Source organism: Poeciliopsis prolifica, unplaced genomic scaffold (genome assembly GCF_027474105.1).
Source record: "Poeciliopsis prolifica strain line A6 unplaced genomic scaffold, Auburn_PproV2 SCAFFOLD023, whole genome shotgun sequence".
NCBI classification, from domain to species: Eukaryota; Metazoa; Chordata; class Actinopteri; order Cyprinodontiformes; family Poeciliidae; genus Poeciliopsis; species Poeciliopsis prolifica.
Genome location: NW_026562398.1, coordinates 1,185,280 through 1,199,546, shown reverse-complemented (window position 1 = coordinate 1,199,546; position 14,267 = coordinate 1,185,280). Strand labels below are relative to the sequence as shown.

Below are 14,267 nucleotides of genomic sequence, written 5' to 3'. Positions count from 1 at the left end.
TTTGAGCAAGAGGTAAAATGCAAAAGTAACTTGCATTTTTATCAAATTACTTTTTGAAAAAAATGCAAAAAGTAATTTGCATTTTAAAAGAAATTATATGTACATACAATTTCTTTTTTTCTTTTTTTTTTCTTTTAATGACATTAAAACCATCAACCAGTCAATCAGAGTTGGTTCGTATGAGTGAGCATCAGTAATCAGCTTACCGGCTGACCTTCACAGTTCTTTTTAGAAACTTTTGCACGGTTTGCACTTTGCATGTGTTACCAGCACTGTTTGGCTTGCATGCTGTGCCACTTCCTCAAACAAGAGTGAGATGTCAGCCACACCAAAAGTACACTCTTTGATTGCCAGGAGATTGACTCCACATGGTTCTTGTCTTTAGCAGGCCGAGCAGAAAGAAGCACCAGAGGGGAGTGGCTTCCTGGCAGAACCAAACTACAGAGTAATGTTTTAGAAAACATGACAATGCAAAAACACTCTATTAGATAGTTGCTACAATCACAATGTCAGATTGTCTTTGTATTCGATACTTAGAGATCCCTCTCTTTTTGATAGAGAAAGAGAGAAACTGAGACAGATAGAGAGAGCCAGAAATTTCTTGTACAGATATCTGGTTCTGTTTAGTCTTAAGACATCCACATATTAAATAAAAATCAGCAGAGGACGGCGAACAGAAAGGTTTCAGAAGAATTTAAGTAGAAAACTGATACATCCAGATAATTGCTCAACAGACCAAACGTGCTTATTTGGTTGGCTCTTGGCTTGATAGCTGGGCAGTACATCAGTCACTGGAGGCATAACAGAATAACTCAATAGTTTTGAATTACCTGGCAGGTGGGCTGCCATTGCTCTTTCCACATTTCTGTCTCAGAATCGCAAAATTTGAACTCAGGCTAAACCATAGGCAGATATGATGAAAGGGATTAAACTTGGAAACCCTTAACATATTCCTATCGGGATTGATGCTTAATTATCTAATATAGGAGATAATTTTTAGATTCAGTAAAATCTAGCAATAAAATAAATCACCAATTAGATTAAATTAACAGTTCTGCACAGTTGTCTTTGTCATTAATCATCTTTATTTTTGCAGCACCTTTCCAGTGCCGAGGCACACACTCACCTATGTGTAAAACATGCTGTCTGGGCACGAATCAAACAAGCTGCAGTTTTTACAGTCACTTTAGTACATTCTGAAACGGATTGGGTTTTTTTTTCAAAGCCGTAAACTGCAAATTGTTTTTCAGAATTGATTACATATTTGACCTTTTCATCCAGCTGTAATAAAATTCTTGAGATCATCGATGAGGTATTGTCTTTGGCCAGTTACCACACAGTTTGTTTAAAGTGCCTCGCCAGCATTCCTTTTCTTTCATCTTTTCACCGTAATACTCCAAGACAGAGACAGAAAAGCCTCTGAGTCAACGAATGGATTAGGTCAATCTAAAAAACAGAAATGGGTATTTTCTCTTTGCCTTTTGAGTATTTGTCAGGTGCTTTGCCCAGAGATTTTAAGGTTGCTTTAGAAATCTCGAAGATGAATTGGTGTTTGCAACACCGGCTGACGACACACGTGCAAAATTAGCAATTTATGTGATCGAGTGACGCCAGTAAAGCCATTCCACCATGAAAGAAAAGTGAAACAGGTAGCATAAAGAGAGTAAGCAGCCAAGCATGTAATGCAGTTTCTGAACAACCAGGTAAGAGAAGCACATGTAACAAAATACAGATTACACAGAAGAAAAAAAAAATAAATAACAGAATTCAAATTAGCAACATTATGAATGGGTCTTTCCCTGTCTTGCACAGTTTATAAAATAAGTAATAGTATATCTTAAATAAAAGATTACACAGAAGTTTGGAATAACTGTTCAGCACAATACTCATTCGTCCTATTTTTGAAGTATGAGTAACACCTTGGCTTTTAGCAAAGATGGATGAGAACGCATATTCTATCTGACTGTCAAACTGACACATTGCTGTGTACTGCCAAGTCACACATTTCACCACGTGTTTAAAAAAAATTGCAAAGACAAAGATTTGCTGTTTTTCATGTAAATGAGGTCTTGTATTCGCAGAAGTAATTTTGCTGCGATTAGTGGCTTTTTGAACAAACCTTGAGCAAACATACAGAGTGTGTTTACTCCTGCCCAAGGTCACTGTCTTTGCTTTGTCAAGTTGTAAAACTCAATTAGTCATTAATAACTTCGTTTCTGTTGGCTGAGTAGATAAGCTGCTTCTGAGGGATTTAACTGGAATGGACATGCAAATTCATCACTGCCATAACTAAAGCATGTGGACTGAGTTTCATCTTTAAATCAAAAAGAAAAGCTCATCTCTTCAGAGCACAGAGAAGCTCTCCAGTATATATTTATTGAAGTTTGTCATTTTTTCCTCTGTTTTATACAAATAGATTAAGGATGAAAATATATTTTTCCGTGTTTTCACCTTGCTCATCAAAGTCATGCTTTAAAGCTGCAATAGTAGGTGATTTATATAAAAGTATGTCTTTTACATTTGTTAAAACTGTCACCATGTCATTTTGTCATAATATGAGACAGATACTCTCAGAAAACTTTCTAGCTCCTCCTTGTTGTCCTACTGCCATCTGCAAAAATGCACACCTCCCAGGTCAGAAACAATCAATCAGAGCCAGGACAGTGTCAGCACTGTCAATCAAGCTCATGTGTGCTGCAGATGTCCTAACATTACAGGGAATCTGTTTTTCTGCTGTGGTGACAAAAAAACGTTGGCGTCTTTACTGAGGGGAACGGGAACCTGGTAACAGAAGTTTTCTGAGAAGTTATTGTCTTTTTGAACTCATGAATAGTTGTCCAAGGTCACACAGCTGCTGTGTCGGAGATGTGAAAAGACTGTCTTCTTTGTTAAGCTAACGGGAAGGCATGTGTTTACGTAACTGGTGGATATTAAAAAGTGATGCCTCTATTTATTTGTTTACTGTTGGATTTGCTGAGAGTCTCAACGGTCATTTCCTTTTCTTTGACCCTTGAACAAAATAGTGACAGAATGCATTCTGTGTTTCTTGATATGCTCTTAATTGGAACAGTGTGTCATCTCGAAACAGGATAAATGAATAAATCTCCTTACCACTGCCGTTATTGGTGGCCATGATTACCAGCCTGAGCAGTCACGGTATTCTCTGGAGCTGCAGCACAGCAGAGAGGATGGTTATTAAAAAGGGAACCACCTGATTTTCAGAAATTTACATTACTGCCAGATGGAAGGCCTGTCCTTGCAAGCTCCTTAAACAACAACATCTCAGACACTGTGAACCAGCAGACATGGCGTCTGCAGTCACAGAGCTGCTTAGTGTGGAGGATGCAATGATGGAGCGCTGGGAGCACATGCAACTTTTGGAGCAGAATGATTTCACAGCCCGGAAAGCACCACATGGTCACACAATGAAGACGCCAGGAACAGTGCAGCTCTTATCAACAGTCTGTCAAAGCGAGTTACAATTTTGCATCGCCCACTGTGAAACGCTGACGCTACATACCGTTAGTTTGCAGTGATGTGCATATGGTTCTTTGGAAATTGTTTCCTTATCAAAAAAGTGAATGTGTTCTGAGTGTCATTGCAAATGACATTGTTGGTGCATTGACCACACCTCTTGCATGACCATGGCCTGTTCATATATTCACGCATGCAAAAGTAAGGAACACGCTGCCAGTGGAGACACAACCAGCTTGGCTTGAAGCATTATCTGACTAGAGGAAGAGCTGACAGTGGAGAAGGTGCTTAGGAGGCGTCTCAAAGAGAAAAATCTAGAAAGTAGCTCCAGAGGGTTAGGGAGTTAACAAGAGGCTTGAAACAACATTAGGAGAATTAACCAGAGATATAGAGGGCTACAGATATCACTAAAGTTGATACTGAGGCATCAAATGATCGGCAGCCAGCTCCTGTTAAGCTCCTGCTGATGGACTAGTTAAGAGCAGGTGTGCAGGAGCAAACTGTTCAGTCCTGCCCTGCACTGTAAACACACCACACAAACACAATAAACCCAGATTCCTGCCATCAGTTAAAATGCTTAAATCGACAAACTTACTAAACTAGTAAAAATCAACTACACTACTAGAGAAAAATGAAAGAATGAAAACTAATAAACCGGCAAAGGTAAAACAGTAAGAATGAATAAATTTCTATTAGCCAATGATGTCACAGTGCATTTGGGAAAAGTGTTTCTTTTTATAGAGGTCTCTTTGTTCTCTGCAGACCAGTTCTTAATGGCTTGACCCCAACAAGTGGATATAAAATGTCAACACCTGTTTGAGGTGGAAATTTTGGACACTAAAATTTGTGCAACAGCAATGGAGATAATATGTTTCTGTATTGTTTTCCAGATATTTATTTGGAAAGAATTTTGCTTCTCAGCAACTGACATAGTAACATGGAAATCATTCAGCTGAGACAACAGGTACAAGTAATAATCTCCCATGAAAGAGTAGACATTTAATGACAACTCATATAATGGCAGCAATGAGTCTGCAGCAGGAAGGAACGCCTTCTTTTCAACAGCAGAACCAGACTCAGATTGAACAGTTTTCTACCACAACCAACTGGGGCTTGAGAAGAGAGGTAACAGAAAAAACAGAAACACTAAGTCAGAAATTATGTCTGTGTTAAAGAAAAAGTACGTAAAGTAAAATTTGCTTCTGTGAAGTACTCGACTGGGTGAATGTAAACGTTTGAAATAATTTAACCACTTTGCTTATTACACCCATATTCTCTTTCTCTCTCAAATATGGAGGTGATAATCCATCACTTCGAATAGTTAATTTATCTTAATAGCTTTGTAAAGCAATGTTGTCAACATACAACAATTTTTTTCTTAGCTTTGAACCATTAAATTCATTTACACAAAGTTCATGTAGGTTCCCATAATGTCAAAGTCAGAATACATCACAGTCTGCTAGGCTGCATGAGAAGACAAGCTCTTTCCTTCATCTCCATGATGAAGTTTTAAAATGATTTATTTCCAGTGTTTCCCCCACTTACACATCATGCTGGGCTCATGCAAAGCTGGGAGCGCTTGATTTTTTTTTTTTTTAAGAAAAAAAACAAACAAACAAAAAAACACCCCCACCACCAAACATGTCATCAGTGCTATTCATTATGATATTGAAATGATAAGAATGACATCATAAATTCTTGATATTTGTGATGATTAGAAGGTTTTCTGGCATTTATTATTTAAAAATCAAATATTAGAGTGATCTATGATTCATGCAGGTTAAATAATTTTAGTTGCAGTTCCCTGTAACTTGGGTAGACCTACAAAAAAGACAAAAATATCATCATATTTCATTTCATTCTTAATGAGCCTTTCAAACATGTTGTCTAAAAGCATTTTAAGCACTTTTTTCTGACACAAAAAAGAGCACTTTAGTTGCTCTCTTAAAATTGGAAGAGCACAATATTGATCTCTTTCACAGTCTTTGTTTGTTTACAAAGAAAACAGATTGTTTCTTTACAAAAATAAAAACATAATAGGAGTGTGTTAAATATATGTACAATATAAATAGTATGATAAAGTAATGACAAAAACAGGATCAGTTTAAGAAGGACTTATGCAAGAAATGTATCAATAAACAGGTAAAAAGGACAAATCTTTCTTTATCCATAAAACCAGTCTCTCTGTTGGAATTATGTTTTGAACCAATATTATAAATTAATTAAAATGTAGCAAAGAATAAATGCAAAGCTGATAAAAGACAATAAAACACAGTGCAGCGCAGAAGTTTTTTTTCCAAGTTTGACAGTTCTTCCAAGTTTCTGATTAAGCAAACACAAAGTAGTGAAAAGAATGCGTCCACTTTTTGGTGATTTTTTTTTCCCTCATGATTTTGAAAATAAAATACTTTAATAAAATCCCAGTCTGTCAATATATTTAAAGAAGCTATAGCCTTTAAGAGTCTCCAGCAATGAGAACATCAGGGCCAAATTGGGACAGTACTCTGCCTAAGGACACCAAACTGAAATCCTCTAATTGGATCACAATCTCGAAAACTAGAGCTTTTCATTCGAGTTTCATGAAATACAAGCCAAAGTAAAGATGGAGCGTTAATAGGCAGGGATGTCTGGGGTACTTTAAGTTATGGATTTCATGTATTCCCCACCAAATACAGCTGTCTTCTTATTTTGTGAATTTACAACTTGTTACATCTTATTTTCTTTGTTTTTTTGTATAAAATGCAGACACCAGATGTCAGGAATGTTTGGCTGTTCACCAGGTATAACTCCAATGCTGGTGTCTATGTTTACTGATGATTCTTGGAGAATCAAGGTATTGTCGCCAAGACTGAACAGGTGGACAGGAGTTAGATGCAAAACACAGACTGCAGATAACCGGATGTGAACATGCTGCGTTCATTCCAAACAACTTTGTAGTGAAAGGTTTCATATTTGACAATTGTGTGCTCAGCTAGACAAAACAGAACAGTAAGTCCTACCAATGGCTGGAAAAAGCTGGACTCAAGGACAGCACAGAGGCCCTCATCCTGGCCGCCCAGGAACAGGCCCTAAACACCAGAGCAATAGAGGCCCAGATCTACCACACCAGACAAGACCCAAGGTGTAGGTTGTGCAAGGAGGCCCCTGGACAGTCCAGCACATCACAGCAGGGTGCAAGATACTGGCAGGGAAAGCGTACATGGAGCGACATAACCAAGTGGCAGGCATAGTGTACAGAAACATCTGTGCAGAATACGGACTGGAAACCCCGAGATCAAAGTGGGCAACACCCCAAAGGTGGTGGAGAACGCCAGAGCTAAGATCCTGTGGGACTTCCAGATCCAGACAGACAGAATTGTAATGGCGAACCAACCAGACATTGTCGTAGTGGATAAACAACAGAGGAAAGCCGTTGTGGTAGATGTAGCAATACCAAGTGATTGCAACATCAGGAAAAAGAAGCATGAGAAACTGGAGAAATACCAGGGCCTCAGGGAAGAACTGGAGAGGGCCTGGAAGGTGAAGACCATAGTGGTGCCTGTGGTCATCGGGGCCCTCGGGGCAGTAACCCCCAAACTGGAGCAGTGGCTACAACAGATCCCAGGAACAACATCAGACATCTCAGTCCAGAAATGTGCAGTCCTTGGCACAGCCAAGATACTGCAGGACCCTCAAGCTCCCAGGCCTCTGGTAGAGGACCCGAGCTCAGAGGATAAGAACCACCCGCGGTGTGTGAGAAGGGAATTTATATACTTTCATTTAATTCTTCCGACACAGATTTAATTTTTACTATTTACCGGTAGTGAATTCACCGGTAAATTCAGATAATCTGCAGAGCAATGGCACATGCAGCGCTGCCTTTGCTGGAGGCAATAAACTTTGCTTGTTGGCAAAGATTAACAATGACGTTTTGCACTTCAAAGTCTCAATCCCTCCATCCTGAGAACTCGCCCGGGTATCTTTTTATCCCAGTGTTCTCTCTTTGCATCTTTCATTCTGAATTCAGTGTTTTGTAGTGCCCCATATGCAGCACAATACTCACTGAAACCTCATTATAGAAATCAAATCTTATCATAGAGGAGAGAAATAATAATAAAAAACAAAAAAAAACAACAGTTTTTGAAACCACAGCAGTGGGCTACAAAGAGGGCATGGGGTGTGAAGCAAAAAAAATAAAATAAAAAAAATGCAGAGCATGAAGTGCTGAGACCGACAGTGCTGTGTGCCTAGCTCTGTTTCTGTGAGAGAGGGAGGAGATGCAGTGTGGAGAATTCATGTGCTGGAAGGAGATTTAAGTGGAGAGCAAGAGCAGAGCGGCAGAGAGGGGACTGGGGCGAGAGTGGGAGCTGAAGACTGAGAGAGAAAGAGGCAAGGGGGAAAGAGGAGTAAGGGAGCATCGTGGTCGAGTCTGCTTCTAACCACCGCCTGTCAGATCTCCCTGAGCTGACGGGCTGCTGCTGCTGCTGCTGCTGCTGCTGCTGCTGACTGGGGACTGGATCCTTTTGCAGCACACACACCAGAGCTTCCCTGTGGCTATGCGTTCAGCTTGCGTTAACCTCTGCTGGCTCTGCCACTGGCACACATGAGCGAAGGTTTGACCATCTTGGACCTGACTCAACACCCATGAACCCCTGCCAACTCTGGTGTACCCTTCCATTAAGGTAAGGGAATAAAGACTTTTTCTGACTCTAACTGGTGCTCAAACAGCATTTGACCTATTCAGTCATACATTTACATATTTATTTTTGAAACTGCTCTAAAACTAGCGAGAAGTTTACTATGTTTTCATTCTTTGTCAACAAGAAACAAGGCAGCAGCTAGGTCAGGCTGTCACTGTTTTCAATCTTTTGTAATAGATATTAATCATTGACCTCAGAGTTACTCTACATATTGCTGGTTCTTGTGCTTTCACATTTAATGCAAATGTTACTATTAGCTCCACACCATGTCTGTCTCCTGCAGGACTTCAATAAATTGTGATGTTAGGGTGAGATGTAGTTAGTGTGTTGGCCCGAGTATCTATTGCACACGCACTCAATATAGGTCGACTGAGCCAGATCTTAAATCTATTTGTTGTGCAGGAGAAATTGATTGAGTTAAAACCCTGTCCCTTGGAGTTTTATAGCTCTGAGAGACTTGCATTAAAAATCTATAGAAAGTTTAAGGAAAACAAATTAATGCACGTGCTGAATCCCTTCGCCCCCCCTCTAGTTTGTTAGATTTTGCAATGAACATGTTCTGGAATCTCTGCTCCACAGACGCCCCCCAACCTCCTAAAGCAGCTGCCTAAATATACACGTCTCTGTAACGTGAGCTTTAACTACCAGAAACTAACTCTGTTGCTGCATGTTTGTCTTATGTTTATGCTCAGTTTGTATCTTTTGAATGGATCTCTTTCTAACAAGTCAGAGTCTTTGAAAGACAGAGTACACCCAGTCTAACTTCAAGGATTTGATTTGATTTTTTTTTTAAATAAAACACATACAGTCATGGTGTTATTATCTAGTTTTGAATGATTGCTCTTTGCTCTCCAGAGCCTGATGATGATTTTTACATGAAAAGTCTAGAATTGATGGAGTACACTGAGTACTTTTGTAAGCATTCTTGTTCAGAATGACATGATCGTATTTTATAAATACAACATAAAAGACTCGCTGTATAAAAAGACTGCCTGAGCTCAAAATATTCTACACGGTTTTGAGGCAACTTTCTTAAAGTGCCGAAAAACACAACTGCAAAGACGTCAGTAAGTCAAAAATAATAACCCTCAAGACTTTTGCACTATTTATTCCATCGTTATTACATGGAGCGCCGATGGGCTTTGAACTCTTTAACTTTAAGGATGAGCAGTTCAACTACTTGGGTTGGGGTTGTCACAGAAACAGCATGTATAGTTGAAGCAGATACACTTTGTATTGTTACTGAGATGTGATCATTTCAAGAGGATGAGCAACACACGTCAAGTGAAGTTTGGCAGAGCAGACGTCCAAAATATTCTGCTGTTTGATATTCTGCATTACGTTGCCAGCTGTAATAATAATTAGTCTGGCCGTGTCTAAAAGCCAACATTAGGACACCAAGCTTAGCTGTTGTCTGCTGTCATTATTGCTGCGGGGAAATCTGAAATACCCATTGCTCCACGGCAAATTTATTTTAGTCACGTGACGGTCAGGACCAGAGTGGGAGCACAGCTGAGAAACTGCATGTCAAAGCAAGAGACAAAGATGCTTTTGTAACATCCAGATTTTGTTTCTTCTTTTAACAAAAAATTGAGAGAAAGTATAGAAAAATGCTATATTTTTACGCAATGCTCCTCTGGACATGTTTGGAGTTAAAAAAAAAAAATCTGGACAGAAAAATACCTTTGTACAAGTCCCTTGTAACTTTGAATAACAGCCTCACAATATATCGCAAGCACATCATCAATATCATCCATCTGTCGTCTTTCCTTTTATCTGAGAAGTTTTGCTAAAAGAAGATTCCACTTTTCCCTCGGTGAATAAAGGAATTTGATTAATTGGAAGCATTTCTGTTCAAGAGAACTCCCACAGTCATTGTGTAGAAACTTAGGGAGCCCTACATCTGTCTTATTAAGGTGAGGAGGATCACCGAATTATGAAAAAAGGATAATATTCTGCATAAAATATATATTTAGTTTTAAAAAAAGAATAAACTTAGCTGGTGTTCAGTATTTTTCACCTTACTGTCTTAAAAAAAGGAGCTTGATAATGATGCAGTTGACATTATTATAACCATTTAAGACATCAGTCTGATTTTGCAGGCGTATAAATGTTTTATTACTGTTTTAAACAGAGCAGTTACAGAAGATAGCATTATACAATGCCTACTATTGTGAAATATTACAGTGTACAATGGGACATATTCACAGATTGTCACCTGGGAAACAGAGATGGATATTTTCTTAAATAAATTATATCTTACAAAGAAAGGAAGAAGAAATGCAGTAATGGACAACTGAAAGCATCCTTTTCATCTGGCAATTTGTGAGTTTGCTTTTCTCACAGGTTTTGTTTTTGTTTGTCTTTTTTTTTTGGCAGCCGGCCGCTTGTATCTGTGTGTGGCAGGGCTCGGTTCAAGTGTCCCAGTGCTTGCCTCTGTCTTTTTTATAAAGTAGGCACAGGCATTTTACTTTGTATAAATAACCCATGACATAACCTGTAAAGACCCACTCTTAACACCGTAGAGCCAGTGCCTTGTCAGTCTGTTGAAAGGTCTGAACCCGCAATTAATCAGGTTTATGGAGCAGCTGAAGGAGAAGTCCCTTTTGAATCGGAAAGGTGATGTTTTATTGGACACAGTCCACTGGCTGATCCTGTTTTTACTGCATGGTAGATGCATCACATCTGTGCTGTTATCTCTTCAGATAATGCTCCGCTATTTTTTTTAAATCCTTTTTACTTTCATTCTGGGAAAGGCTTGTATTCTTATGATTGTTGAAAAAAATGAAAGCGTTGTAGAAAAGAATAAAGCTCTGATTTATTTTCTAGTAGAATATGGAAAAACACGATTGTACGCAGATTTCAGTGGAAGAGGTCATTGACTTAGTGTGGGAGTGCATAATGAATGGAGGTTTATCATTGTTCCCTTGTGGGCACTTACTCATGCATCTACCTGTTAAATACATACTCAACTTTACACAGAGCAGCAGCAGTCCGCCTACGTTTAAACCAGCTGTACCTCGCACTGTCACCGATTCATTCATATTTACCGGCACTATACGTACTATCCAAATGTCGCCTTTTATTGAGAAAAATGACAAAATGGCTTTAAAGTTGAGAGGAGAGGTCTAAAATTAGAATCAATGCCACAATTACATAGTGAAACCCTCCAAACCCTGGGTTGTCGTGGGCATCTTTTTATCCCTGTAGCTGCATTGCATGCATTGTTTTTTTTAAAATTCCAAATAGTCACAGATTTGCTTTGCAGTACCTTACAAAAAAATAGCAGCAAGAGCTATCAAGTAAACTGAAATAACGACATTTTAATAAGCGTCGCATCTCAGACACATTGTTAGGAATGAACTATTCAAGGCGACATGTTACTAGAATAAATACTAGACAGCTGTGATTAAAGGTTTTACATTTGGATATTTGATCATTTTATTTACTACATTTATGGCAGTGTTTAAATTACCTTTTTACACAACGCATGTTGATGAGATTATCGATGTGAGATTTTCACATCGTTTGTGAAAATGATAGTGATCCTTCTCAGCCCCTAAAAAGAACAATTTAACGAGCCTCCATAAGAACGTAGTTTGATCGTGCTCCACGCAGGCTTAAACATGGGTTAATTAAACTATGAGGGCTCATTCAGTTAAAGCTGTGTAGATTTTCCATCAGGTATAATTTTATTAAAAAATGTATTAATTTAATTTACTAAGTGAATTACATCCTTGAGATTAATTACAGACTGGATGTGTTTCTTTAGCACAAACTCTGACCATATGATCTTACTGCTGCTTGATTCAATCTATTACTCTGAACTTTTGTTCAGTTTACGGTTCTCATTGAAAGAAAATGCAGGTGGAGTTAGTTTTTCTCTGTAATTGTTTGTACTGAAAATAAAGACTTTGATTGTGGGATACCAGGCATCTCAGTGTTATAGAAAGGGCATCTTTTACAGAGGCTACAGATCTCAATGCAGAGATCAAACACACTAGAAAACATAGCGATTGATAATTTTTCACCTATTCCTATGAAGGGTGTGTTGAGAAGCCTTCCCATTTGGATTCCGTCTTTGCAACTGCATAATAGGGAACAGTACTTCTGCTCTGAGGACCCTCAGCAAAGCAAGACTGATGTTTAACAAAGGAGCCTTGCATTTTAAAACCACTCATCCTCCACAGGGGAGAAATTGTACAGTCGAATCACAAACCTGATTGTACCAAATCATTATGATTTCATTTCGTTCTAAATGATCTCTTTTTCCTACACTGTGGTTGAATATGAGGTCAACCACACAAAGCTGCCATTGAAAAATTATCAATGTTCTTCCCCTTAACATTGATGATGGTGTAATTCATCATCTTCTTCTTCTGAGACCTCAGGGTTTGGCAAGAGATGTTTGTGCTTTTGTTCTCCAGTCATTATACTGGTTATATTCTGGTCACCACTGCATATGTAGGAAGTGTGCTGCAGTTTTCTGCAAACATATTATTGTGTAAATATATCTTGCGTCAGCCAGAATTTAATCTTTTTTTTTTGTTATTTTTTCCATATAGGTTATGGAAATTTCTTATAGCCCTGTATATTTTTAAATTCACATTTACTTATGTACAAGTACAATAAATTCCTTACTATGGATGAATTCAGAAATGTGCTTACATATTTCCTTTAATTTTTTATTTTTTTTTACAAGCAGGAAACATGTTGGGGTCAGTTAAATAGCTTGTCAAAAATATTTAGTAAAAAGCATCAACCATAAATGTTTAATTTATGAATAATATTCAAACTGGAGTCTGGAGCCGACGGCAGGACTCAACATCAGCAGCATTTTAATAACGGGTGATGCATTATGTGCAGTTTATCCGAACTGGATCCAGTTTTTAACCAGTGAACTGCTGTGTGCGAAGCTTTCACCACATCATTTGTCCCAGCTGCAGGACGTTCATTAACCGTGTCATGACTTCAGCATGAGGGAAAATCCTGCTCGCTTCCACACAGGGTGCTGGAACAACACAGTGAAAAGTACAAATTAATTTTGCTCTTTAGTAAACATTACATAAGCAAAGTGAAAGCATTGCTCACTGAACAGCAAGTGGAACGCCGATGCAGCTCAGTGGGATCCAGAGCTTTTCCTTTCCTCAAGTAATTGAAAATACCATGTTGTTAAAAGAAGTGCTTTGCTGCGGGACGTATCATGTGAAAATAATTAAAGAAGATGCTCATTATCTGTGTTGGCTGGACGAGCCCAGTGTTCAGCCGGGAGGAAAGTTTTTGTACTTTGGACAGCTTATTGTACTGAAACAGTATGGGATTAAAGCTGAAATATTTGCAGTGATAGAAACCTAACTGCAAAATCCTGCTCAGTAATTGTACAGTTAAAAACACCAACATAATATGCACGTTTAAACTATGTTACCAGAAATCTGTTTATAACAAAGTGAACATTGATTTAATGGCTGGTGGTGGTATGACAATAAAAATCCTTGAATCCCTGAACTATATCAACAATGTGTGCATCAAGCAATACATACACTTAGCATTCCACAGATAAATGCTTTTAATTTGGTTAAGAATAATAATTGTACTATCAATAAATGACTTCTAATTGATGTTAGTTACCAGAGGAACAATAAGCCCAGAGGTTCAAACTGATGAAACATGAGGATGGATGCTCTGAATGAAAATATTTCTCACCATCTTCCATGATCTTTCAGCAAACAGTTGAGACAGAGTTGTTTTTGGTTTCACCACCATTCACCTGCTGCTTTAGTTGAAAAACTGCAGCAGCAGATTACACAGGAGAGAAAAAGTCATCAAGAGAAATCAGAGGAGGACCTGGCCATTCTCCATAACATCAGAGCCGAGAACGCCGTCCTCTTGGAAGAGACCAGACAAGAAATTAAAATCCTGCAAGAGAAGTTCAGCGGCGCCCAGGATGAGTTGCAGAAGGCTGACAGTTTGTACAAAGAGCTCAGCTGCCGATATGAGACAGACATCACTGCTTTGAAACAACAAACAGAGCAGTACCAACAGCAGGTGAGTTGTCTGAAAGATGACTTGGAGAGAGCAAGACAGGATCTGCTGCTGCTGCCCGACCTGCTGAGA

At 38.7% G+C, this 14,267-nt stretch overlaps 1 protein-coding gene across 1 annotated transcript in view; it reads left to right on the top strand.

Moving 5' to 3' along the window:
• Positions 1 to 7,782: 7,782 nt before the first annotated feature.
• The window catches only part of opn7b (opsin 7, group member b), a 53,373-nt gene continuing 46,888 nt past the window's right edge, over positions 7,783 to 14,267 (top strand). Inside the window, exon 1 of the mRNA XM_055046327.1 lies at positions 7,783 to 8,135. The gene's annotated coding sequence lies outside the window, so the exon portion shown is untranslated. The remainder of the gene's footprint in view (positions 8,136 to 14,267) is intronic.